The sequence below is a fragment of the Pholcus phalangioides genome, unplaced genomic scaffold (genome assembly GCF_987345545.1).
Source record: "Pholcus phalangioides strain wild (caught in Gottingen) unplaced genomic scaffold, Ppha-v1.0 ptg000015l_1, whole genome shotgun sequence".
Lineage (NCBI taxonomy): Eukaryota > Metazoa > Arthropoda > Arachnida > Araneae > Pholcidae > Pholcus > Pholcus phalangioides.
In genome coordinates, this window is record NW_028301608.1 from 108,120,097 (window position 1) to 108,133,212 (window position 13,116).

General features: G+C 35.6%; 1 protein-coding gene and 1 non-coding gene across 3 annotated transcripts in view; one reads left to right on the forward strand and one right to left on the reverse strand.

The window, feature by feature from the left end:
- The window catches only part of LOC149077320 (uncharacterized), a 418,271-nt gene that overhangs the window by 258,200 nt on the left and 146,955 nt on the right, over positions 1-13,116 (forward strand). The gene's annotated exons all lie outside the window — the stretch shown is intronic.
- Positions 8,988-9,061, reverse strand: TRNAT-GGU (transfer RNA threonine (anticodon GGU)). The gene has a single exon. It is a non-coding gene; the product is annotated as a tRNA-Thr (tRNA).

Below are 13,116 nucleotides of genomic sequence, written 5' to 3' on the forward strand. Positions count from 1 at the left end.
AAAATCCAAGAGGCGCAACCCAAGTCTTTATTATGATGTACCGACTGCCCATGGGTCCTCTCAAGTTTGGCGTTCGTCTAGTGTGCGTTGAATGAAATACTTCGTGACATCCGCACACATTGATGTGAAATTTCAGCAAATCCCTCAAAGATAATGCATAGCACGCAAATAAACACCTTACTGATTTTGAAATTAAAAAATATAGAAATTGAAAAAAAAATGGCCTAAGTAATAGCGTCTTTATAGCTTTACGCAGAGAACACGAAATTAATCTTAATGTAATCATTTATATGACATTTTTATTCCTTTTAGGTGAATATTTCAATGCGCCACATGATGTTGCTCAGTTTCTAACATTTAGATTAGGCAACACTGCGCGTGTATGCTCTTCACTTCTCTCTTACCCTTAATATACTAAAAAATTCTTCCTCCTCTCCGTCTTCCCGTGAAGTACAGTTTGGGAACTACTACTGTTTATGCTCTCCCTCATAAATTTGTGTCATGGGCTCGAAAATCAGTGATGAAGACAAGTGATATATTCCATTTTTTTCAGTTGTGTTAATATTGGAACTGGTCCGTGATACATCCATGGCCCCCACATCCGGAAGTGGGGCCCTAGGCTCGGATCTTTTGTGGGGCCCCGGGTCAGACTTTTCACGGCCCCCTTCTGTAGTTAATTTATAGCGTGAAAAAAACAAAAAGTGATGAGAACTGTTCCGGGGGGCAGGGGTAGGGGCTAGGGCCCTGTCAGCTCCACCCTTTGGGGGGGCCATGGATACATCGTTGAGGAATTCGTAAAATTGAAGAGAAAAAAACATCGATCGAGGAATTTCTTGATTATAAGTAAAAGGTGGGACAAAACATTCGTTCATAAAAGAGGAGGGTTCAGTAATCAGTGGTTTGAAAAGCATACTTCTATTATATACGTGAAAATTATTATGTGGCCGAAAAAGAGGGGTAACCGCAACTGAGGGTGCCCGTTAAAAAGGGTTTTAGTACTCGATCGTATATGCACCTCGCATACATTCCTCTGCAGGATTTCTGACAAATCGATTCATGGCATGCTGCCATCTTGTTTTCATATTTTAAAGTGAAGTTGGTAAATGCTTGAATGTCCTCGACTAAGTATCGTGTTGTATGTCTGCCTGCTCTCTGCGGAGAGACTTTTTCAAGCGAGAGGCCAGCCCACATTCCCATCGCGAAGTTGGAAAACCGCAGAAAACCAACTTCAGACGAACACCATTGTGCCGCCAATGGAGTTCGAACCTGGATAACATGATGATAGTCCAGCACGATGCCGTCACGCCTGCACAGCGGCTTTTCTTTTTCCAAAATTTATATGAAAATTTTTTCTTTCCTTGCGAAATACTGGTCTAATTTATTTCACTCTCACTCTTTACATCGAAGAAAAAGTTGGGCAACGAATGTCTTGTTTTTATCGTGTCCATCACTCGTTAATTATTACGAGACTATTATGATTAGTAGGAAACCGGCTGGCAATGGGATGTCGTCTTCTTACACGAGACATCGTTCTTAAACTTGGTACTCTCTCGAGCGGCGTTTTCTCAGCCTTGAGAACCACACGAAGGATGCGGAATGAAAGAAAAGGAGACATCCAAAAATAAAGATTCAGGAAATGCAGGAAGAAGACTAAGGAATGAGAAAAAAAGAAAAAAAAATTTTTTTTTTTTTTTTGTTCTGGTTTTTGCGTGAGTGTCACTGGCTTCTTTAGTTGTCACTAAGATGTTGATGACCGGCCTTGCTCTAATCTTGAAGAAACTCTCTCTCTCTCATGATGATAAGCAATCCGACTTGGCAAGATTTTTTCTAATGACTCATCCTACGAAGATGAAGAAGAAAAAAGAAACATGTAGGGTTTTAGTGTTTTTATATTCAATGTTATCTCAGTGATGTTATGAGATGTTTCTTTCTTCTTTTCTCCTGGAGAAGATATATGATCGTGGCTGGTGTGTACATGTGTGGGTTGTAATCCGTCCGTGTCCTCGCTGATGTTTTATTTATTTATTTATTTATTTTGCTTATAAATATGCATTGAATTATGTAATACTTGCGTCAGACATCTTCAGTAATTGGGGTATGAACAAGTGTAATCTCTAAATCGCTCTTCATTGCGTGCGTGTACATATGGATCTTTCCTTCGAGTAGTTTATTTTACTCTGGCATTACTTATAGGCCAGTATTTTCAGTATTTTTTCTGTAGGACGTACTCATAGGTTATTAAGTGTTGATCTGTCATTAGTTTTTGATCTGAAAATTATTTCTATTGATAATAATAAACAATGGAGGAAAAAGTGTTTCATTGCAAAAGAATTCTCGGTGGCTATTTGTTAAATGTTAGGGTTTGGCTAATGAGTTAAAATGGAAATTTGCAGCCAAATTGACCCTCTCTATAGTGACGATAGATATTCATATTTTAGTGAAGTTGTGGCATTTGCAAATCGACAATCGCTATTTGTCGAAACTAATCTATCTATCTATCCATCTCTCTCTCTTTCTCTTCCTCCCTCCCTCTCCCTCTCTTATTTACTTTACTCACTAAAATTTGAATGAAACATTTCTGTGCAATCGTGATCGCTGACGGAAACGCTGACGATAATCATATTTTTGAAATCCTTAACCAGTCTCAACTGGCCAATTAATCATCCTAAAATGGTGAGGGTGTCCATTTTTTTATTTTATTTTATTAGACGTGTGTGACAGTTTTATTTATTGTTTTTCTAACCCTAAAACACCTTTTTTTTTTTTTTTCGAACTCATACTTTTAGCTGATAGTTAATGACACGTATGTAGAAAGCCCGAAAAATCATTCAAAAAAATCTATTTCGAATCGTAATGCTTATACAGGGCCTTACTGAAGACGTGCGAAGCCTAAAGAAAAAAACACACATAATGTAAATGTATTAAAGTAATATTACTTCCTAAATGTGTAACTACCTTTTTGTGATTCAAACTATAAAGTAAGGGGGAAAAAATCGGAATGCAAAACTTCAAGGTAAAAAAGAAAGAAATGCGCAAACACACTTGAATAAATTAGCGAAATCACAGCCGCACATGCTTTGCAACAAAAAAATAAGGGAGTTGTTGTCGTTAATTGGTACATCTATCAGCAAATTCAAAATATGAAGTGGAAGGAAATTACCTCAGCTTATGTGTGCAAAGGCAATTCTGAAATTTCATCTTCAAACTGGCTGCAGTAATAAACGTTTAAAGAACTCTTTGTACATATACAAAGCTACGCATTCAAGGGTTAATTGCAAATAGTTGAGTGAATTCTTTGCATATTATGAGCACAAATTTTTAGTATCGATCAGGCTATTGTTTGAGACCTCTCTAAACCAGAGGTCTTCAACCTTCCAGATATTGCGGGTCAGAAAAGAAACATTATGAGGCCTCAGAGAAAATAAGTCATAGTGCGGTATCTAGATGCATTAAGTGGCATCTTAACGTTCGGGTCCAACGGAGCCTAGATCTCAGAAACAAACAGAGATCATTCTGTCATTGGAGAATTTTATTAATTCTGAAAATATTTTTCCATCACGTATATGAATTTTTTCACTGAAAATGAATTTCTATCAATTCTGGAATTTTTTCATTAAAAGGGAATCTTTATTAATAATTTATTTCATTAAATATAAATATTCATTGATTCTGAAAATATTTCTGCCAACACATTTCTGGAAATATTTCTTACTCATTTGGGAAATATTTCTTTCCTCAATAATTCTGGTCAATCCCTTACTAATTCTGCAATTATTTCTTTCAATAGTTCTGAACTTATTGCTTTAAGTAATTATGAAATTATTTCTCATTAGTTCTGAAATGTTTACTTCTTTCACCATTTCTGGAATACATTTCTTCATTGGATTTTTTTCAGCATTTCTATGAATTCCATAGCTCTGTAAGTCTTCTCGTTGGCGCACCACTGGAAAAAGCTCCGAGGGCCACACACGGCCCATGCATGCATTAAAGAACCCTCCTCTGAACACGTCAACTCATTTTACGCTCACCCTGTATAATTATTGTTACGAAGGCTCCCCCTGAAAGACACACATGAAAAGTACACACAATCAATTCAGGCGACTGGATCGATATCAGAGAAACAAATTGCTACGGAACATTATTTGGTTACGCCATAATTATTTCTTATCATTATTCATCCTCAAATTTCTCCTACATTATTTCTAATCGAATTTTAATGAAATAAAAACAAAATTTCTTTTTTTCCCCCCTCTTTTTATTTCAAAATTCAATTTCTATTTTTATGGAGCTAATTATTTCTTCTTATTTGAGTCCCGTCCAATTCCATTAGTTTGTATTTTTTTGCGTAACTAATTAATTTGAAGATAATTTCCACTGCAGATAATTATCATGCATCAGATGGTTTTTCATTAACTCTTTTTTTCTCCCTTTCAAAATAATCAACTTTCATTATCTTCTTTCTTATGAACAAAAAATGAAACATTTTTAATGAAATGCTTCTTTTTCCTCTCTTTTAATACGAATTTTTCTTATTAGTTAATGAAATCTTTAATGTCATTCCATTTCAAGTTCGAGAATTTGAGCCGGTTTCTCGTCATCTGAAAAAGTTTGTCCGCAGAGAGCTGGCGGACCTTCAACATGATATATTTACATAACACGAAAATTCAGACATATGCTATTTCAATTTCAAAATATGGAAGTGAGATGGCAGCACCACCATAATATGAAGCGTACACAAGACAACACAAATACGTAAGGACCACATGTGTATTCAGATCACACATGTTTTTGAAGAGATTAGAAATACATACAGCTCGCGACTGAATGTTGTTCCAGCTCTTTGTCTGTGACCTAGACAGAGATTTCGCAAGTATGCATGTTTATTAACAAAATTGTGTTCTTATTTTCTTTCCTGTTTCTCCTCAATGTTGCAAGTTTAGTGAACCTGTATTTAGTAATTATAATCCGTGTAAAAACCTGATGCAACATATCATGTGCTCAATCATACCAAGCACCGTGAATAAAGTTATTAATATTTTTCACAAATTGTTAAACATCGTGTACCTGAAACAGTATAAAACTTGAAATTTCCCTAGTTTACCTCGGAATACTCAACTTACGCCAATTTTTAACACTTCTGCTTTTTTGGGTATAAATACAATTTACATTTTAAATTTTAGTTCCATACCTCTCACAAAAACTTCAGCTACCCCAAATTCTTCTCTTCCATCCACCTTTAGTTATTTCCTGGTCGAATTTGTTGGAAAAAGTTCAAAGTTTACAATGTAAGATGCGTCCAACGCAAATTTTTTACCAAGTGAATTTTCTCGGGCCGAGAAGAGAGAAAATATTGTATTGTCCATCGGTGCCAGATATAGCAAATGTTGGTATCACGGATGCTCTATCTCTACTGCAATCACCTAGCATCAAGGGAACTGATGGAACTAAAGATGTGAAAACATTCCATTTTCCTTTCTACAAGTATAAATACAAAGGGGCCGTACAAGTATTATGTCATCATCGATGGGGGATGGGTTCCGATTTGCTGACTTTTGATGACAGGGGGGGGGGGTTGGATAATGCTTACGTCATCAACCACCCTTTATGAAAATATGAATTGGATTCAGAGGCGCAGAGCTGATGACGAAATTTTGCTGACAAGGGGTGGGGGGGGTCAAAAATGGCTAAAAATTTGCTTACGTAATACTTGAACGGCCCCAAATTCCACAACAGACAAAATGCCCAATTAGGTGGCTGAGAAAAGATGCCCATAAAAATATCGATGTGAAATACATATCTAAACTATATCAAAAATGAGAAACCCTGAAAGAGCAATAAAAAACCAATAATTATGATAAAATAAAAAGATACTGCCCATAAAAAATTATGACTATCTTATCAAAGTATGGATATCTTCTCTATTTATATCCCAATATGTTTGTCGTAGTTCTTTTCAAACGTTTCAATTGTGTTAGAATTAAACTATATAATGTAGAAAAACTATATATGCATTTCTTAATATATATTATATATTAATAGTCATGTTTTGTCATTAGTTTGATATTTTATATTTAGAAAAACACTCATTATATTATTTTTTCAGTAATATTTGAATTTTTTTGTCTTTGTAATTTTGCCCTTTTTCAACATTACATGTTTAATAATAATTAAATCCCGGTTCAGGCATGGATGTTTACTAACACTAACAAATTCCCTGGACGGATCATGCTGATCCCTTGGGAATGCGTGAGGTTCACGCTATTATTATTATTATTAAAGGCACAGTCCCCTTTGTTGTACAAACAGTAACCCACAGTATACCCCTTGTACCTTGGAACATCTTTTTCCTTTTGAATAATCCATATTTCATTATTACAGCAAAAATGAAATGCAATTTAAATATCACTCGATGTCTCATACAGTATAGAGACACTAAAAATGAATTTAGTAGAATTTTATGGTAAAAGTTGACCGAGAAGAAATAAAAGTTTGAAAAATAATGTTCCAAGATATAACAGTCTTCGCTGTATGTGCGTTAAGTAGTAGTAGTTCATGCATTATAGCTTAACTTTTGGGCATGAGTGAGTATACTTACAAGCAGTGTGATTACGATTATACAATTTATTTCTTTTCCGTATCGATTAGCTTCAAGCTCAAGAGAAAAAAATTCAATCGATTATTTGTACGTATCCTCGATTCCCCCCCCCCACCCCCACTCCCGTTATCGGATACTACTTATTATTTTCTCCCGTTCGAAATCAAGTTTGAGGTTCATTGATTCAAGTTCGAGAAGTTCTCAAAACTATATCGAAGAGAATGGGATTTCCTTTTTATTTTCCTTCTATTCTTAGGATGATAATAATAATAAGAAGAAAATAATATCCGAATTCTTGTCGATCGTTGAGTGGAAAGGCGATTTAAGCGATCCTAAATCTCCGGGTCACGTCCAATGGGTAACAGCGATTCGATTGACGATCGGGTATCGAGATTGCGTGGGCGATTAAGAATCTCCGACCTCCATCTTGATGGTATAGCCCCCGTAACGGAAAAAGAAAAGGTAGAGGAAAAGAAAATGGACAATTACTCTGGGGCTGAGAATGGGGAAAAGCCGGAGGGTCATTTTCGGACATCGATCAATCCCCTACACCCGATACTTTTCCATCCTTGTGTTTCTTTTTATTGTTCCTGAACCCGAATACCAGAAAAACGGATATTTCTTTTCTTAGGAAAAGGAACTGGAAAAAAAAAAACTCCAGTTCTTTCTTCCTAATGACGAAAAAGAAAAGAATACAATCTTCAGTTTTATTTTTTCCTTCGTTTATGCCTTTCTGTTCGGTGGTTACTGAGCTATGCTTTTGATTGAGATAATACGTTACCGTGTTGTTTTCCAATGTTGATAAAAGATATTCTGTCTTAATATCAGGGAGAGTCATTGGATGATTCTGCTTTGTCCGTCCATGAGGAACGTTGCAATTTTTTTTTTTTCTCATCTATAAATGATGCTTGTGTTTATATTTAGTAGAAATTTTCTGTCTGTTCAAATTATTCATTTACTTGCTAGAATACCCGGTGCTTTTCCCGGGTTTTCTCTATATACTGGGAGCATTAAATAAGGGATAAACATGTCTGAAAGGCAAGGTTTGGGAACCACGGTAGCCAAAGTGAACCTTCCAAAAGTCATTGTTGAGGCCTATGAATCATTGTTGCTTGACAGTTTCCCGACCGTTTCAGGTACTCCCCCCCCCCCCCCCCCGCTTTGACGAACTTTTAAAGTAGCATATCGTTCGAGTCGGGTCCTGTTTGGCATATGCGCAAAATTCAACGAGATCTGTCTAAAATATACAATTTCAGACCGATTGATTTTCGGTGTGCAGGGAACATGCACACAAAAAATAAATTTTATATACATACATTCTTATTATTGGTAATTAGGATCACAAATATGGGTGCAGAAGCTTTTCAGCTCTCGGGCCATATTTTCCACAAGATTACTTTTGTAGACCGTATGAGAGAGTGATAAATTTGCACCGGGCCTCATGAAACCATAGGGCAATATCGCTTGGCCAGTATTTTAAAATTTTCCCAGACTAGTATTGCCAAGAAATTCGAGAAGCTCCTATTCTAGTGAATTTATAGTGTAGGAAGTAGAAAAATTCAGATCCCCACATTGGCTAGACTTCTAATATATGAGCCTTAAATATATGTTGACAATGGGCTATCTTCAAAAACCAAATTAATTCTTAGAAGGCTAAATGTGAATAAGTACAATAACGATTCGAACACACTGCATTTATTTTAATGGTGCAGAGTTATTCTGTGTACCGTGATAATTTACCAATTTTTTTTTCCTTGCCATGATTTTCATTCAAAAAACGTATCTTCACTTTTTCCATGCGCCAGAAATCAAAAGAAATTGTTTAACTTCTTGATGTCGATTGAGTTTAATAATTGATTGTTATCAATTTAATATGGGTTTTTAGTAACGCAATGAATTGAAAGGTTAACAATAACAAATGATAAAGGTTTAGGCCGGCATTACACTAGAAAAGGTTTAGAAAAGTTCTTTCATAAAACTTGAAAAATGCAACCAATAAGATCATCGGTTGCATTTGATCGAATGTAACCAATATGCTTATTGGTTAGATTTTTTAAGTTTTATAAAAGAGCTATTATCAAACTTTTATAGTGTAATCCCGGCCTTACTTAATATTTATCTAAACAGCCTCGAAAATATTTTGTGCCTTAAGTAATGAAATTTATATAATAGGAGTTTTTAATTATCAAAAACCACTATTATATAAATTAAATATTAACCCTTATTATATAAATTAATTATTAACAATTAATTTATATAACCCCTATTATATAATTAACCATTATTAAACATATTTTATAGAGTGAGGTTGCTTTTACTCAGCCCAAGATATCGAGGAAACATTTATTGTCTGGATATTATGCTGAGGTGAACTCGGAAAGAAAAGTCATCTTGTCTCCGCCGGGACTCGAACCCAGGACCTCTTGCATACCGGGCAAGCATGCTACCATCTACACCACTGGAGACACGACCCTGCCTTCCTTATTTCACGCACTGTGGCGTGAGGCGCTGAAGACAATTTCAACAACAATTTTTGGTATACCGTGATAATTTACCAATTTTTTTTCCTTGCCATGATTTTAATTCAAAAAACGTATCTTCACTTTTTGCATGCGCCAGAAATCAAACGAAATAGTTTAACTTTTTTTTCTTGATGTCGATTAAGTTTAATAATTGATTGCCTCACGCCACAGTGCGTGAAATAAGGAAGGCAGGGTCGTGTCTCCAGTGGTGTAGATGGTAGCATGCTTACCCGGTATGCAAGAGGGCCTAGCTTCGAGTCCCGGCGGAGACAAGATGACTTTTCTTTCCGAGTTCACCTCAGCATAATATCCAGAAAATAAATGTTTCCTTCATACTCTATAAAGTTTCTATCGCCACATTTATTAAGTTATGGAATAATGCTTTCTGACGAGTATAAGATTGCTTATTTGCCAATACTATAATGCTTTTTTTTTTCTCCTCTTTCTTTTTATAGGTGAGTGATGCCGTTTTCTTTGATATCGATGCTCATGCGAGATGTGTACGTATCATTTATTTTGGTTAATTCGACATTCAAATAGCTACTCCAATGGTCAAAGATTAGAGTTTTTACAATTCGTACAGATTGTAAATTTAATTAATTATACAGATTAGATTTTTCACTATGAATACAGGTCAGGCTTTTGCTTATACAAAATACAAATGTAAGGCCACAACAGGCAAAATGCCCAATGAGATGGCTGAGAAAAGGATGTCCGTAACGGAAATGGGTAGCATATATTTCTAAAGTACAGCACAACCCAATTAAAAGTGAAATTATATAAACTAAAGACTACGTATACATGGTAAAATATAACACACTGCCCATAAAAAAATATTTATGGTAGTCTATAGAATGGATAGAAATTGCACTTTCAATTGGGCTGCTGCACTTTTCTTATTTAAGAATGGATAGATTCTCGATTTACCCTAACATGTTTATCGTATTTCTTTTTAAACGTGTCAATTGTGTTTGAATTTACTACACCCGGGGTAAGCTGTCAAATTTATTAACAACCCTATTACAGAAAAATTCCCTGCGACACTGTAGCTTAGAATCAATCAATACTCGTGCCCCCCCCCCCCCTGTCAAAGAAGTCGATTGATGGTGTATTAATAACTCATGGTCTATCCTATCCATCCCGTTGAAAATTTTGAACACTTCGATCTTATCCCCCCCCCCTTTTCCCGACACCTGCGTTCCTCCAATGTAAACATTTTCAAAAAATGAAGTCTCTTTTCATAACTCAAGCCCCATGTGCCAACAATGACACGCGTAGCTTTTCTCTGTATACCTTTTCAACCAAGTCCATGTCCCTCTGTAAGTATGGTCTCCAAAACCTTACAGCATGCTACAGTACAGGACGAACTAAGCCTTTTTTTTTCAGAAAAGCGAAAGAATGACTTTAGGACAACGCGAAGTGACTTTTTTTTTTTGTAAATGAAACCGAGCACTTCATTCGATTTTTTTACCTCCGCTGAACAATGTTCAGAAAACCTAAGGCCCCTTTCACACGGAGCGGATGCGGATGCGGATGCGGACGCGGATGCGGAAGCGGGTCCGCATACCCTTTCACACGAGCACTGAAGATGCGGGTGTTTCGCCCGCATCTTTAGGTTGAAATTCGTGCATAAAAACTATTTTTTCGCAATTTTTGTAACTGTTTTTCTCCTTCACCCCTGATTCAGTGCCCATATGCAGCCTAGAGGCATTCTTTGGTGGTTTCATCTAGAGCCACATAGAATATGGGAATAAATATGTCTTAATTCCGATCCTCACAAGTAGTCGATGGGAGAAAATGTCTTCAAATATTTTCAAAGCATTTTGAAAAAAAAATCCGTCTTTCCGGAAAAATATGAAAGAAAAATTCCAAAAACATCCAATGTTCGAAAAATCCAATCCAAAAACATCCAAAACTAATATGTTCCTAAAAAAAATTCAGGAGATATCAAAGAATTTGCAAGTAGAAAAAAAGGGGAGGGGTGGGAACGTTCAAAATGTCTGTGCTTAGAAATATTCACATCACAATTCTGTCTTAGGCCGGGATTACAGTATAAAAGTTTTATAAAAGTTAGTTTATAAAACTTGAAAAATGCAACCGATAGGCCGATCAGTTAAGTTCGCTCGAATGTAACAGATGTGTTTATTGGTTACATTTTTCAAGTTTTATAGTGTAATACCAGCCTTAGGCCGGGATTACACTATAAAAGTTTTGTAAAAGCTCTTTGATAAAACGTGAAAATTTCAACCAATATTATCTTATTGGTTGAATTTTTTGAATGCAAAATGTATGTGTGTGTGTGTGTGTGCACCGGTTGCATTTTCTTGAATGCAACCGATGCGCCTATTGGTTGAATTTTTCAACTTTCATAAAAGTTCTTTTATAAAACTTTATAGTATAATCCCGGCCGGATTACACTATAAAAATTTTATAACAATTATTTAAAAAAAAGCAACTAATAAATTTATCGGTTGCATTAGAGCAAATGCAAGCGATAAATTTATTAGTTGCTTTTTTCAAGTTTTATAAAAATACTTTCATAAACCTTTTATAGTGAAATCCCATCCTTAGATTAGTCATTTCTGAAATATAAAATTTCATTTTTTAAGTTTATAGACTGAATATTGAGTAAAATATACTTGTAGGTATCGGGGAACCACCAAAAATATTCAAGCGCTAGGGTCTTCAAACGACTTAATCCGGCCCTGAGTGAACACCGTACGTGGATAACGTTGTTTAATAAAAGTATTTTTTTTCAAGTTTGAAAAAATTAAAAGATTAAAAATTTAAAAAAATAACAAATATTTAAAATAATATTTCAGATATTTATAATTTTTTAAATAATTTTAAAAATTTAAAAAGAAAAAAAATTAAAATTTTTAAATTAAATTTAAAAGTTATTAAAGTATGTAGTCAATTAAATATTCGTAATGAACAGAACGGCTTATAATTTTGGTCCCGTCAGTGGCCGTTGTTGACAGGTTTTATTGTATAAAATTGTGAAATATGGACGAAAGGCAGTTAAAGTTGCTATATCTCAATCTCAGAAGGAAACAAAGGGATAGACGTATGTGGGTACATCGTATTTGATGAACAGGGACCCTCATATGGTGTTTTTAAGGGTATTTATGGCAAATAATTAAAAAAATTCCGTGAAAAATCACCTTCAAAAAGTAGCCAAAGATGCGGACGAATTCGCTCCGCATCCGCATCGTGTGAATAGCTCCGAATAAACCTATTGTCAAAACTTCTATGTGCGGATGCGGAGCCCGCACTTAGGTTTTGACACATGCGGACGACGTCCGGACCCGCATGAACATTTCCTAGGTGCGGAGATTTTTCGGCTCGTCTGAAAGGCGCAGTATATTCCAATTGTTAAAACTTCTTCCGGACCCGCATCCGCGTCCGCATCCGCATCCGCTCCGTGTGAAAGGGCCCTAAGCCGCTCGCGAATAAGAATTCCTAAATCGGTGACAATAGTTGCATCCGGGATAATAATGTCATCCTACTCGTAAGAGAAACATGGGAAGTTAGAAGTGGATACGTTTCATATGCTGTCTAAAATTGTTTGCACAGCATATAAGTATCTCTGCGTGCGCAACCCTTTACTTTAGAAACATACTTTCAATGGCAAAAGTTTTCAAATCATGTGCAGTTACTTAGTCTCAAAATTCATTTGGATAAAGAAATTAAGAAATTCAATTTTTATGTCCGCGTGTACTAAAAGTTCCAATTATTGAAATGTACAGAGTGTCCCACAATTGACTGACGGTTTTCAAAGTGGGACAGCAAGAAAACACTGACAGATATTAAAGTCATTCTTGCGAATATAAATGTGCGAAGTCAGGAATTTCAGATACGTCATTCATGTTGCGGTTGTTTAGTTATTAAAATAGAAATTTTAACTTTTTATCCTGTGCACAAAAACCCAATTCGAAAAATTTTCTGCCCTGTCTCTCCTGATGCCAACAATAACAAATTCACGTTTCTAAGTGCAAT